The sequence below is a fragment of the Phalacrocorax aristotelis genome, chromosome 6 (genome assembly GCF_949628215.1).
Source record: "Phalacrocorax aristotelis chromosome 6, bGulAri2.1, whole genome shotgun sequence".
Lineage (NCBI taxonomy): Eukaryota > Metazoa > Chordata > Aves > Suliformes > Phalacrocoracidae > Phalacrocorax > Phalacrocorax aristotelis.
In genome coordinates this window covers 38,463,296-38,475,315 of record NC_134281.1, presented here as the reverse complement: position 1 = coordinate 38,475,315, position 12,020 = coordinate 38,463,296, and the positions used below count along the sequence as shown (strand labels likewise).

The 12,020-nt window shown below is 38.2% G+C and overlaps 1 protein-coding gene across 4 annotated transcripts in view; it reads left to right on the top strand.

Moving 5' to 3' along the window:
- Positions 1 to 12,020, top strand: part of DDX59 (DEAD-box helicase 59) — a 32,466-nt gene that overhangs the window by 8,037 nt on the left and 12,409 nt on the right. For 2 of the 4 annotated variants that reach the window (XM_075097266.1, XM_075097265.1), the window contains one exon: positions 11,752 to 11,834. The gene's annotated coding sequence lies outside the window, so the exon portion shown is untranslated. Of the gene's footprint in view, positions 1 to 10,045; positions 10,581 to 11,751; positions 11,835 to 11,864; positions 11,880 to 12,020 lie in introns of those variants that run through there. The other 2 variants (XM_075097267.1, XM_075097264.1) reach the window with 2 other exon arrangements.

The following is a 12,020-nucleotide window of genomic DNA, read 5'->3' as shown; positions in this document are numbered from 1 at the left end:
TGATGAAGTTTTGGATATTGTAAGACTAGGCAAGCAGTAACAAATACAGCTTTGATATTATTATGTTGCTCTCATTCCAGTCCTTAAGAGAGCCCAGTCCCACAGAAGTATCCTCACTGCTGCCAGGGAGCAGGTTTCCTTTGTATCAACAGAAGATTAACAGCCATCTGCATGGAGATGCTCTGCGTCTGAGCTTCTGCTGTCTCTGTAATCACTGAAGGAAGACTTGCCATGTTTCCCAGGGCCAACACCCTCTTGTAACCACTGACTACCTTTGTGGCTTCTTGCAGAGCAGACAGTGTTAGTAATACAGAAGCCTTTTCGCTACCTTGCCTTTTTGCTCCAAGTTCCACTGATCTGGTAGGAGCTCTTTGTTCTTACTTGTCTCTTGTCTGGCTGGCCATGTTTTTTCCTTGTTCGGGTTGTATAGTGCTCTATTTTCAAGTATTTACATCAGTAATGTCAAGGGAAGCTGTTCCCCTGCAGCTTTAGTTTATTCTGGAGCTGAGCAGAATGAGAATCTGAGAGCCATGACTTACTCCAGTTCATACAAACTCCTCAAGAATGGTGAGGTCCTTATATACCCAGCATGTTTGGCTAAATTGCAAGTAATCTCAGAGGAACTGTTGTTTCGTAGGATTACTTAGCTTTAATTTGCATTGAACTGTAAGGTAGATAGAGAGATTCTGGGGGATAACATGCTCTAGTCAAATTCTGGGAGAAAACCCAAGTTAGTCAAGAAAATTAGCAGAAACATTTCTAAGCTACCTTGTCTCATGGTATTTTCTGGTGCTGTTCCTTCCAGTGTTTGCTTTGAAATTACCTCACCAGATATATTCAGAACAATTTTATAATTTATAGGTAAGTTTTCATTGTCTCCTAGTTTTGAATTGCTGGGAGGTTTCTTCCTCTTAGGCATAAGCCTAAGCCACTGCTTTTTCATAGCTCAGTCAACTGTCATAGCCTTCTTACTTCTTGACACCTGGCTATTGTCTGAAAGAGAGCTTCCTTAGTTTGGGCTCCAATCTGTGTTGTGCCTGAAATCTAATTTCTATATATCTTGCTAGATGCCCCAGGAAACAATATTGCTTTGGCAAGGAACTGTACAAAATGACCTTGTCTAGTGGGTCATGTGCCAAAAAAGAAAACAGAAACACTGAAACTGGACTTTTGCACAGCTCAAAGCTTTTAATCATTGGGTTAAAACAAAAAAACAAAAAACCAAGCCCACATAATTTAACATGGAAATTCTAGGCTTATGTTTCGTAAGAATGGTGTGTTAAACTTAGCCAATTTTTTTCACAACCTGGCCTTATATCCAAGTCAGCTGAGTTGTATTAAGAATTAGCAGATTTAATCCACTGAATTGTTGAGCAGATAGAATCCCATGAGTGCTTCATATGCATTTCATACAGTCTTCCTTAAAAAGAAAATACATGTCAGTGGAGTCTTGAACATACAGCACAAAAGTTTCCTTTCACACTGCAATACTTCAGACTTATTTAATACCAGAAAGTTAGAAAACATATAATGATCTGGGGTGCAAACTTGCTAACCAGAGGATTTTTTCAATAAAGGAACTAAAAAATACATGAAGCACTAAATTGTTTATCTTATTTAGTGTAAATTTAATCTATTCTAAAACTTGGGAATATATTTTAAAACTTGTGATCTGAATTCTTTTGAACTGGGCATTATCATGCTGGATTTTTTTGCAGCCAAGTTACAAATCCCAGAAAAATAAGGTTTGCATAGAAAGTTCTTGGCAGATCTCGCTTGGAACAACACAAACAAAACTGCTTAACAGGGAGGCATTCATTATGTCTGTCTTGTTACCCTCTGTTATTACAGAGTCACCAGCTGTAAGGTTACTGGGATCTTTGACTCCTTCTAATAAAGAGCACAGGGAGCAATCATTCAAGAGTGGTAGTGAGAGATATGTTGCACTTCTGAGGCTTGCTTTCTTTTTTAATAGCTATTGTGCGTTATCAAGCTAAGCTAATGCATTGTCTGCATGTTCTCACAGCAACCAAAGTTTAGGAAACTAACTGAATTCCAGAGGGACAAATATGTTGGTTTAACTTCAGCAGTCTGTGGTCCTGAAGTGTGCAATTAAACCACAGATGGACAACTTTGTGCCACCACGTCATGAGAAGCACAGGTTTGTCTGCTTAGTATTTGAAACAACTGATAAATACTGCAAGTGGTTCACAGAAGCAAAAGCTCAAGAGAGTGTTAAAAGATTTATGTGTTTTGAGCAGTTATGTATTCTCATCTCTTTTGGTTATCTTGAACACCATAGTCTCATATAATTCGTGTTTATTAGAATTTTCACTTATTCAGTGCTTTCAAGTCCTCAGTTTTATCACACCTTGGCTGTATTTGCTGGTACATCTAGCTTAAAAGAGAAAACAAAACATTCTCTCTTTTATGCAGTAATACTTAATTACACATACTGAGTTACGAGATGTATCCCTTAAGACAGAAGTACTTCAGTTTAATATTTTCACATTTAATAGTATACTTCCTTACAGAGCTTTATAACAACAACATTTATGAGTTGGATACCAGGTGCCCACCAAAGCTGCTCTATCACTCCCCTCCTTAGCTGGACAGGGGAGAGAAAATAAAACAAAAAGCTCGTGGTTAAGGACAGGGAGATCGCTCACCAGTTACTGTCCTGGGCAAAACAGACTTGACTTGGGGGAATTAATTTAGTAGCAATCAAATCAGAGTAGGGTAATAAGAAATAAAACCAAATCTTAAAAACATTTTTCCCCCACCCCTCCATTCTTCCTGGGTTTAACTTTACTCCTGATTTTCTCTACCTCCTCCCTACCAGCGGTGCAGGAGAACAGGGAATTGTGGTTGTAGACAGCTCATCACATGGTGTTTCTGCTGCTCCTTCCTCCTCAGGGAGGACTCCTCACACTCTTCCCCTGTTCCAGCATGGGGCCCCTCCCATGGGAGACTGTCCTCCATGAACTGCTCCAGTGTGGGTTCCTTCCACAGGCTGCAAGTCCTTCAGGAACAGGCTGCTCCAGCGAGGGTCCCCCATGGGGTCACAAGTCCTGCCAGCAAACCTGCTCCTGCATGGACTTCCCACGGGGTCACAGCCTCTTTCAGGCACGTTCACCTGCTCCGGCATGGGGTCCTCCACTGGCTGCAGGTGGATATCTGCTGCACCGTTAACCTCCATGGGCTGCAGGGGGACAGCCTGCCTCACCAGTCTTCACCACGGGCCGCAGGGGAATCTCTGCTCTGGCACCTGGAGTACCTTCTCCCCCTCCTTCTTCACTGACTTTGGTGTCTGCAGGGTTGTTCCTCTCATATTCTCACTCCTCTCTCCAGCAGCAGTTGCGCATTTTTTTGTTTCCCCTTCTTAAACCTGCTATCCCAGAGGCATTACCACCATCACCCATTGGCTTGGCCTTGGCCAGCGGCAGGTCTGTCTTGGAGCCAGCTGGCATTGACTCTGTAGGACTCTGTAGGGAAAGCTGCTGACAGCTTCTCACAGAAGCCACCTCTGTAGCCCCCACCATCACCAAAACCTTGCCACGCAAACCCAACGCAATGAGAAAAATCCATAAAATACCCGGTGTTGGTACAGTGCCATTCTCTGACTGATCGGAGGAGCCAAGCCATGTTCTGAGAATGTCTTCATCTCATTTTAGGCAGGTGGGTGTTTGGCTGGGCTTATATGAGGGGATGGAGTGGAAGCTTTTTTCAGACGAGTCATTTCTACTTTTTAGGTTTGGATTTGGGGGGTATTTTTAATTGACATGCTGGTACCAGCAAAGGCTGATTTAGCTGGAGTTGAACTAGAAGCTCAGTCATTTTGTCTGAACTGGGTTTCTCAGAAGAATATAAATAAGAGAGCAGCCTGAGAAACCTGTAAGTAGAACAAAGTTTTGACATGGTAAGTATTGAGAGGTGGACTGTTAAGGCTTAGAGTAAGGTCAGTTTTGGATTTACACAGACTTGGTCCCCTCCTTGTTTACCTCATGTCTTCGGACTGATCCATGGGACCTTATTATTCCCAGATTGGGCTATAGCCTAAAGCCTTTTACTGCCTCACAGACTAGGGACTTTATGCCAGAAGATAGGTATAAATAATGCCGAGACCTGCTGTTCAGCCCTGTTATTTGTCATTCTTCAATCTGTGCTTTTTTGTCTCCATAGGATGACTGTTACACATTTATGTATTCAGCAGCATTTGCCTGGGAGGGCAGTTTGTCTTTGCCATGAGTGAATATCTAAGTGCAAGGATGAATTGAGTTTAAATATATGGTCAGATTAATGCTAATTCTTTGTACTGAAAAAGCAAGAAAAATAAATAAGCAAATTGAATTACAGGAATTTTAAGGTATATTTTCACTTACAGGTGTTTTAATTCCTCAAAATTTGAGTGGTGTGTTGGTTTTGTAATAACTTGATCATGACATATTTAGCTATATTGAAATACATTTTTAGAAAAAAGTTCTACCACTTAGGAGGCTACTTCAGTTAATTTTTGCATATAAGTGTTTAGAAAATTGTTTTCTAAAGAATGATTGTAGTTAAATGATGTAGTGAATTATTTCTGAGGCTAACAGTACCGTGTGATGCAAACCATTTGTCCAGTACATCATCGTTCCTCCATTTCAAGTTTCAGCATGGGAACTTTCTGTTGATAGGTTTTACCCTGAGTTAGGTGTTGTCCATACTAGTGCAGCCAGCGTCAACACTATGTTGTGGATTACAACTACTGGGACAGAAACATAGTCATGCTAAGACCAGATCCAGATTGCTTCTTTACCACTATGTTATTTTCTAGAACTAATGAAAACCGTGGCCTCCCAGGTGACAAAAAAAAAACTTTGGGCTGTTGCAAATGTCTATACATTATTTAGTAGGGCAGAACTGGCAGGAGACTTCAGCCCTGCTTTTCCAGCTTCCCAGGTTTATGTTTTTTTGGAGTTTATGAAAAGGAAATTATGAAAATCAATTAGCATTAACCATAGCAAATGTTAACAATCTTTCATTGTTTCGTATGCATGAGAAATAAATAGGGAAGTAACACATCTAGGGAAGGAACAGTGAAATTGATGCACAGATTTTGGAGATAAGAGAAAGTAAAAAATGGTTTGCTTTTTGAATTAAAGCCATCTGGTATACTTTTCTGTTAAAAAAGTCATGGACAAATGGCCTACTTGGTGACCAAGTATTTATATTGCATTACAGTCCTTTTGGAAAGGATTTTAGCTGAAGGTGTAATATTTTTTGGTAAACTAAGTCACAATCCTTTTATCCCCTGTTTTGCTTAGCAGTCATGTACAACGTCTTTCTTAGCATGTGACAAAGATCTGCACTAGTGAAATTAATGCCAAATATGCCACAGGTCTGCAAAATTAATATCGGAGACCTGCAGTATGAGTCAGTGGAAAAGAATATCCACAAGGGGTATTTTTTAAATTAAACTATTAAGACTGCATTGAATACTCGGTACACAAAAAGTGACATTTAAGAAATGTAAAAACCTGTAGGCTAGGCTCAACAGTAACAGTCACTTAGAGCAGTGATGAAGGCTGACATAAAGGAAGCTTTTTGAGACCTGAATCCTGGAGCTGCGTAGCCACCAAGCCCGCCATTAGCAGGAAGTACAGAAGCTGGAAGGATCCTCTCTTTTGTAACAGCTGCCAATGGCTTCCAAAGGCAACAGTCACAGCTGGCACTCACTCCATAGCAGGGACATCATGAATTTGGCAGCAGCCTGATGGCTTTTGGTAGATGCAGTTATAGCCTTTCCACATCCTTTAATAATTTTTTTGTGAGGGATTCAACTAGGCCAATTTAAGACTTCATGCAGAGTCACAATCGGGACCAAATGTAATGTAGGGAAGTATGAAGGTTAAACCTAATGACTAGTGTTGGCACAGATTTTAACAAGACAACTGATAAAAAGGCTAGTTTCTAGCAGCTCTCTTGCATGTTTTCCAGACCACTCTTAGTACAGTGGTTTCTGCTCTCAAAATTAGCAATGCTGGTAGGAGCTTTAGAAAAGGGAAATTTTTGGAAAGGGAGATTTATTACCCATTTACTCAAAAGGCTTATGATGTAAATTTTTCCTTCAGTCTGTCACCCTAATGGATTATAACTCTGTCCTCCTTCCACCTGTCTCCCTGTAACACAAATGCAATGCACCAGAGCATAAACTGTTACATTTATCATACTTGCTGAATAATTAGAAAGGTCTTCCTCTCTTAAGAAGCGATATGATTGGAAAGAGCTTACTGAGGGGGCAGGTGGCAACATCAAACACAGGTCATCTGACAAGCTGGAACTTAATGATTCCTGCTGTCTCTTGTGGATTTTCTTTTCTTCCTCTCCCATCCTTTTGTCTGGGACCTCAGAGTGGGAAAAAAGGGTTTAATTTCAGTAAGTGCATGTTGTGGGAGTGTTACCTTGTTTTTAGAATAGGTGCCAATCTCATATGCCTTCAAAGCGCCTTATTAATTGGAACACAAATCTAAATGGCAAACTCGTAAGCAGCTTTCAAATACAATGTTTTATAACCTCTCAGAAAGAAAAATAGATTAACATGAAAGGAGAGAATTTTTAATTCTTAATTTTGCACCTCTAATTAAGTTATATTTCAAGATTTATTTAATCCTATTAATTTCCACCTGAATTCTCTAAGAATCTGGCTTCCGGTTTACTGGTTACTGAAGTCCCTGGAAATTTGCAATTGTCTTTGCAATCTTTTGATCAAATCCTTGTTCTGTAAGTCTCAGACACGTAACAGAGATTTGTAAGTTAGTTTAAATTATTCTCATATCCTAAAATCATTCCCTTTAACTGGAAGAAGCTACTCTGTATCTTGTACAAAGAAGTTGATAATTGTATTTGTTGTAGTTTTTAAAGTTGTGCTACAGCTACGGTGATATTAAATCAGAGAGTCCATTGTTTCTCAAAGCAAGTATTATATGCAATATTTGAGCATATAATCACATACATTAATTATGTTCACAATTTTTGCATGATTTGTCCTGTACAGTTATTTCCCTATGGACTAGTGGCATTTAATGCCAGAGCTTCAGGGCAGGACTGCTCTTTGCTTTTTTTTGTTTTTAAAAAAACCAAACCACCAAAACCCACCATGTCAGTAATATGCTTTAAGAATTCAGATTTAAGTTTTGGGTTTTTTTAAGTTCCAATTTCACCACAGATTTCTGCACATACTAATATTGACCAATGTTTCCTTGTAAGGTGGCTCTTCAAACAAAGAGGATGCTCAGGAAACCTGAAAATCTTAGCCCAAGGCTTCTTTCACTGATTATTTACTTTCAAAAATCTTATTTGTTGCCTGTTTGGATTAAGCAAAATGAGAAAAAACTAGGCCTCAGAACAAGTATGCTGCAGTATCTGTACTAAATCAGGACATTTTGTATGAATATGAGCAGGATTGACTAGTTAATGGTTAGCCACCATTATTTGTTTTTAGATCATCTGGATTTTTCCGGTGTGGTTCCTTTAAAGCTGTAATTCAGAAACCAGTGGAGTCATTGACTCACTCCTTCAATCAAAGAACTATTCATTAGGTATGCTTTGGGTTGGAGCTGCTGTTGACTACCTACCTACAAATCTGCTGAGTGGCTTTAAAATCCCCAAACATTAAAGAAACACAAAAATATTTAGTATCATAGCATCAGGTGGGGCAGACACAGGGGCCCATCCCCAAGTAAACAAGCTTTTACTTCCATGTCTTCTGAATAGAAAGCCATTCCCCCTCCCTTCCACCTAAGCAGTGGATGTTTTGTTAACTCCAATTATGCATACTGTGGCAAACTTTAAAAAGAAAAATAATTCAGGGAGTCATTTTTATTCTCTAAGTGACTTCTTCATTAACTTAATGGTCTTCATCCATTGTAACATTAAAAAACAACATTAAGGCACTGGGATTCCTTAATTTAGAATAATGATACATAGGATACATATTGAGATATTTAAAATAATTAATAGCATAAAGAAAACCCAAACCTATTCCTCTTGATGAGACACATTATTTTGAGGTATGTTTTAATTTTCAGATTTGGCAGTACTGACACTTGCCACTTGAGGGAGTGATGCATTAGGTGCTATTTGGACTCCAATTTGAGTCCATTCTCAGTAGTTTTGCATACACTGGGAGCTCACTCTGAGTGGAAAATTCAAACATAACACGAGGAAATGTTGGCTACAAAGGAAACTTAAAATGCACTGTATTAAAATGTTTTGGACGCTTACCCTTTGGGATGTATTTATCTGTTAATCAAATCACTGTGTGGAACTCGGCGAACACCTCGCTTGCCAGGTTCATGGAGAGGTGCCTACAGGTTGTGTTCTGGTACGGGTTTTAATTAAGGGGGTCACTCTGGGAGGTATCGCTGTGGAGAGCCGAGGCATATGTTATAGTCAAGCAGCTGTTTGAAATGCTTGTGATACTGTCTCTAAATTAGCATGCAGAATGCCTGTTTCTTATGACTTTAGTGTGCCTGGGAGTACAGGGATTTCAGTCTCCTGCTTTAATCCAATCTTGTTTCACTGAATTATTTATTTGCAAGTGATGGGAAAGGTTGGTTCATGCTTCTAAAGAATGGCTGTGAGACGTTATAGGGCGAAATGCCTGCTTGTAAATCGAGGGCAGGAATCCAAGGTGCCACGCTTGCTTTCTTTATACTTGATATAGAAACTATGAGTGTGAATATGGAAAAATCTTCCTGATATAATTTAAAATAGACCAAAAAGTGGCATACCTTACTATTAATACTTTAGGCTTATTGTTTTTGTATTTATTTTTACTTTTAATCAATAGTATTGGTGTTAACAGAAATTTGCATAGAGTCAAAATAATCTGTTGCTGTATGTCCATGTAGTAAATCTATGTTGGTATGTATTAGTCCTTTTGTTGTGTGTGCATTGTTACACTTCTCTAGTTCCTAATAGTTATTTTAGAAGTTAGTCTGAAGAGGCCTATTAATTATATAAGGACTATATTTGAACAGGGGTTTCTAATAACAATATATTATACTTTCCTAGGCAGCTACTGTACTGGAACACATGCTGCGTAGACAAGATGAGAAAATTGTACATTCTTGGTGTTTTACAGCTAAATTAAATAACAATATGACTATACAAAATACAGGTGTTGGTTTTTTTTTTTAACATGACCTGGAAACATTAAGTTTTTCCATGATGACATCCCCAGCTAAATTGTCCAGAATGTGCAAAAATTACTGTCCTAATTGTGGTTTTCTAACAGGACTTAAACCCAACTTTATTCAGCCAGTGCTTGAATTAACTAAGTTTTAGGAAGAAGAATACCAAGACAAAACTCTTGCAGGATATCTGAGAGCATCTTGTCTGGGGACTTTTTGTACCAACTGGTGAACTTAAAGGTACAAAACTTGAAGTTCAAAAAATCTTATTAAAATGTCATTCACCTTGGATCTGATTAGCAGCATCAAGAGCTGAGAGGATGAGAATTAAATTCACCAAGGCTATCTATTACTCTTATATATTTCAGCATTCTATAAAAGCTTAGGAAAGTGACTAAAACGTTTATGCTTTATTACAGGAAAAAAAATTATTTATTTAGTGAGCTCACAAAGCACAGTCTCTGCTCCAGAATAGTTTTTGGTACATCTACCCTGATTAACTTCTCAAGTAAATAAAGAATAACATACTACATTCTGTGGAAGTTTACACTCCTCTCCAGTTGTGAGCATTTACTATAAAGCATATTACAATTTCAAAGCAGAGCATGTATATTAAAGTAGTGCACTTATAAGTATAGAGAGGGTCAAAGCAATGGCTGAAAAAAATCCATTTTGTTAGTACTTTTTTTAATACCTGACTCCTGGTCATTTTTTTTTTTTTGAAGAAAGAATGAACTATCAAGAGCTGTCCAGCCTTTATGACAGGACAAATAGACAGTATTTTACTGTACGCAAGGTACAGTAGATCTACTGTGTCTGTTCCTCAGCCACCTCTTTTTCAGACTGATGAGTTTACGTAGTTGTGTCTTGCATGTAAGCCCTTTCAGGCCTCTGAATATCCATAGAGTCCCTTTTGAAAACTTAATTTCAAGATCTATTGTAGTCTTTCTCAAACAAGGAGGGTGAGCGATTTGGAAATCCCAATTACAAGGAGCATTCATACAGGTGAACTGCCAGTTGATACAGTAATGTTCTTTTCCTAGTATTTCCTACTATGTAACTCGTTACACACTGACTGATGCTTTAACAAAGTTATTCCTCTTAATATTCAGAACTTGGTTCTGAATTCAGAACCTATCATTCTGTACTCAACATGAAGATACCTGTCTGTGTGCCTAGGTTTGCATATGTCTGTCTGAATTTCAACTGTTATCATTACCAAGTCTTGCTAAGGCTCTTGTAAAGCTCTTCTGGTGGCCCTTGTGTTAAGCATCTCAGATATCATTCCCAGCAAACTTTCTCACTTTCTTGGTCTTCAGGTTGCCATATCAAACTGCAAAATGGTACCAAGTTTTGCAGAATTCACTGGTGACTTCCCTCCCTCCACCGTGGGACCCCTTATTAGTGAGTCCTTAAGCTTTCTTTCCTGTATTCTAATCAGTGGTATGTCTATGCAAGACGATGTCCTCTTACCCTGCATTTTTTTAGTGTCCTTAAAATTTTTAGCAGGGAACCCCTTAAGAGCTTTTTGAAAGTCAAGTATTCTGAATCAGTGACATTTCCCATAATCACAAGGGTGATTATACCAGCCTTTTCTGGTAATACAGAAGTTTTTATTAGGTATTAGCAGTTGTCCTTATCAAACAACTCTTTAAAGGATTCCTACATAATCAATGATGTAACTAGAGAAAGGGATGCTGCTGGTTTTTATTAATAACATAATCCTGCAGACTGTTCAGTACTTGGTTTCTTTTAGTCTTTAACCAGCTTGAATAATCTCTGTGACCTCTTTTTATCTTTACTGCTGTGATGAAGTCTGAGTTCATCTGAAAGACCATTATATGCTAAAGAAAGCAAGCTATTAGTGTGTATTATCAACAGTAAAGGCAGGGTTTCTGTTTGGAGAATGTAAATTTGTGTTGCATTTATAATACTTTGTTATATAAAGATGATCTTATAAACTGCAATAAAATATGTGTATCTTTCAAGTGATTAAAAAAATATCAGTGCCTAATTAGAAAGTGTTCATTACTAACAAAATCATGTTCTCATGAAACACATAAAGGGTAGAGCAAAAAATGAGAGTCATGCATCCATAAGCGAATCATGGAATACACCCACTGACTACATTATTCCTTCCACAGAAATACATATGCTAGACTTCTGCATTCTGCAGCTTAGAACAGCAGGAATATGTACTATGGACAAAAATGCTAAGCAGTTGTATTACAATATGGACAATATTATGTAATCTTAAAGAGCTTGAATGTGTCTCTGTAATCAAAGTATGCAAACTCTCATAGCAGGTGAGGGCAGAATGGTAGCTTTCAAGAAAACAACAGTGTTCTTACCATAATAAAAAAAGCCACTTTAATTTTCTTAAGATCCAGTTGCTTCCATTACATTAATATTTCTGTAAAGAAATCTACTGTTAGCAAAAAATAGAAATAACTGAGATACATATAGGATGTTTGCATTTTGGTATATGGACTTTACAGAGTATAGACCATTTCATCCATATTGAATACTGTTCAAATACTGGTCTTTACTAAGCAAATGATGTTTTGAATTCTAGGAAACAACCTTGTACAAATGGAAGTAAGAAAAGGAAGTTTGCCTATGTTAGAAACTCTCCAGGAGGGAAATGAAGAAAAGAAGGTCAGTGCAAACAAAGGGGAATGACAGAGGCTGAATCAGAGAAAGGTGGGGATTTTCACAGAGAATGAATGTACTGAGTATGGGTGAAAGGTTCCTGAAAGTTTTTCATGCCTAGAAATGCCCACTTAATCTTTCCAGAAACTTGGTAGTCTCTTCCAGTCGTATCTGTTAATTAAAAATCCTGTA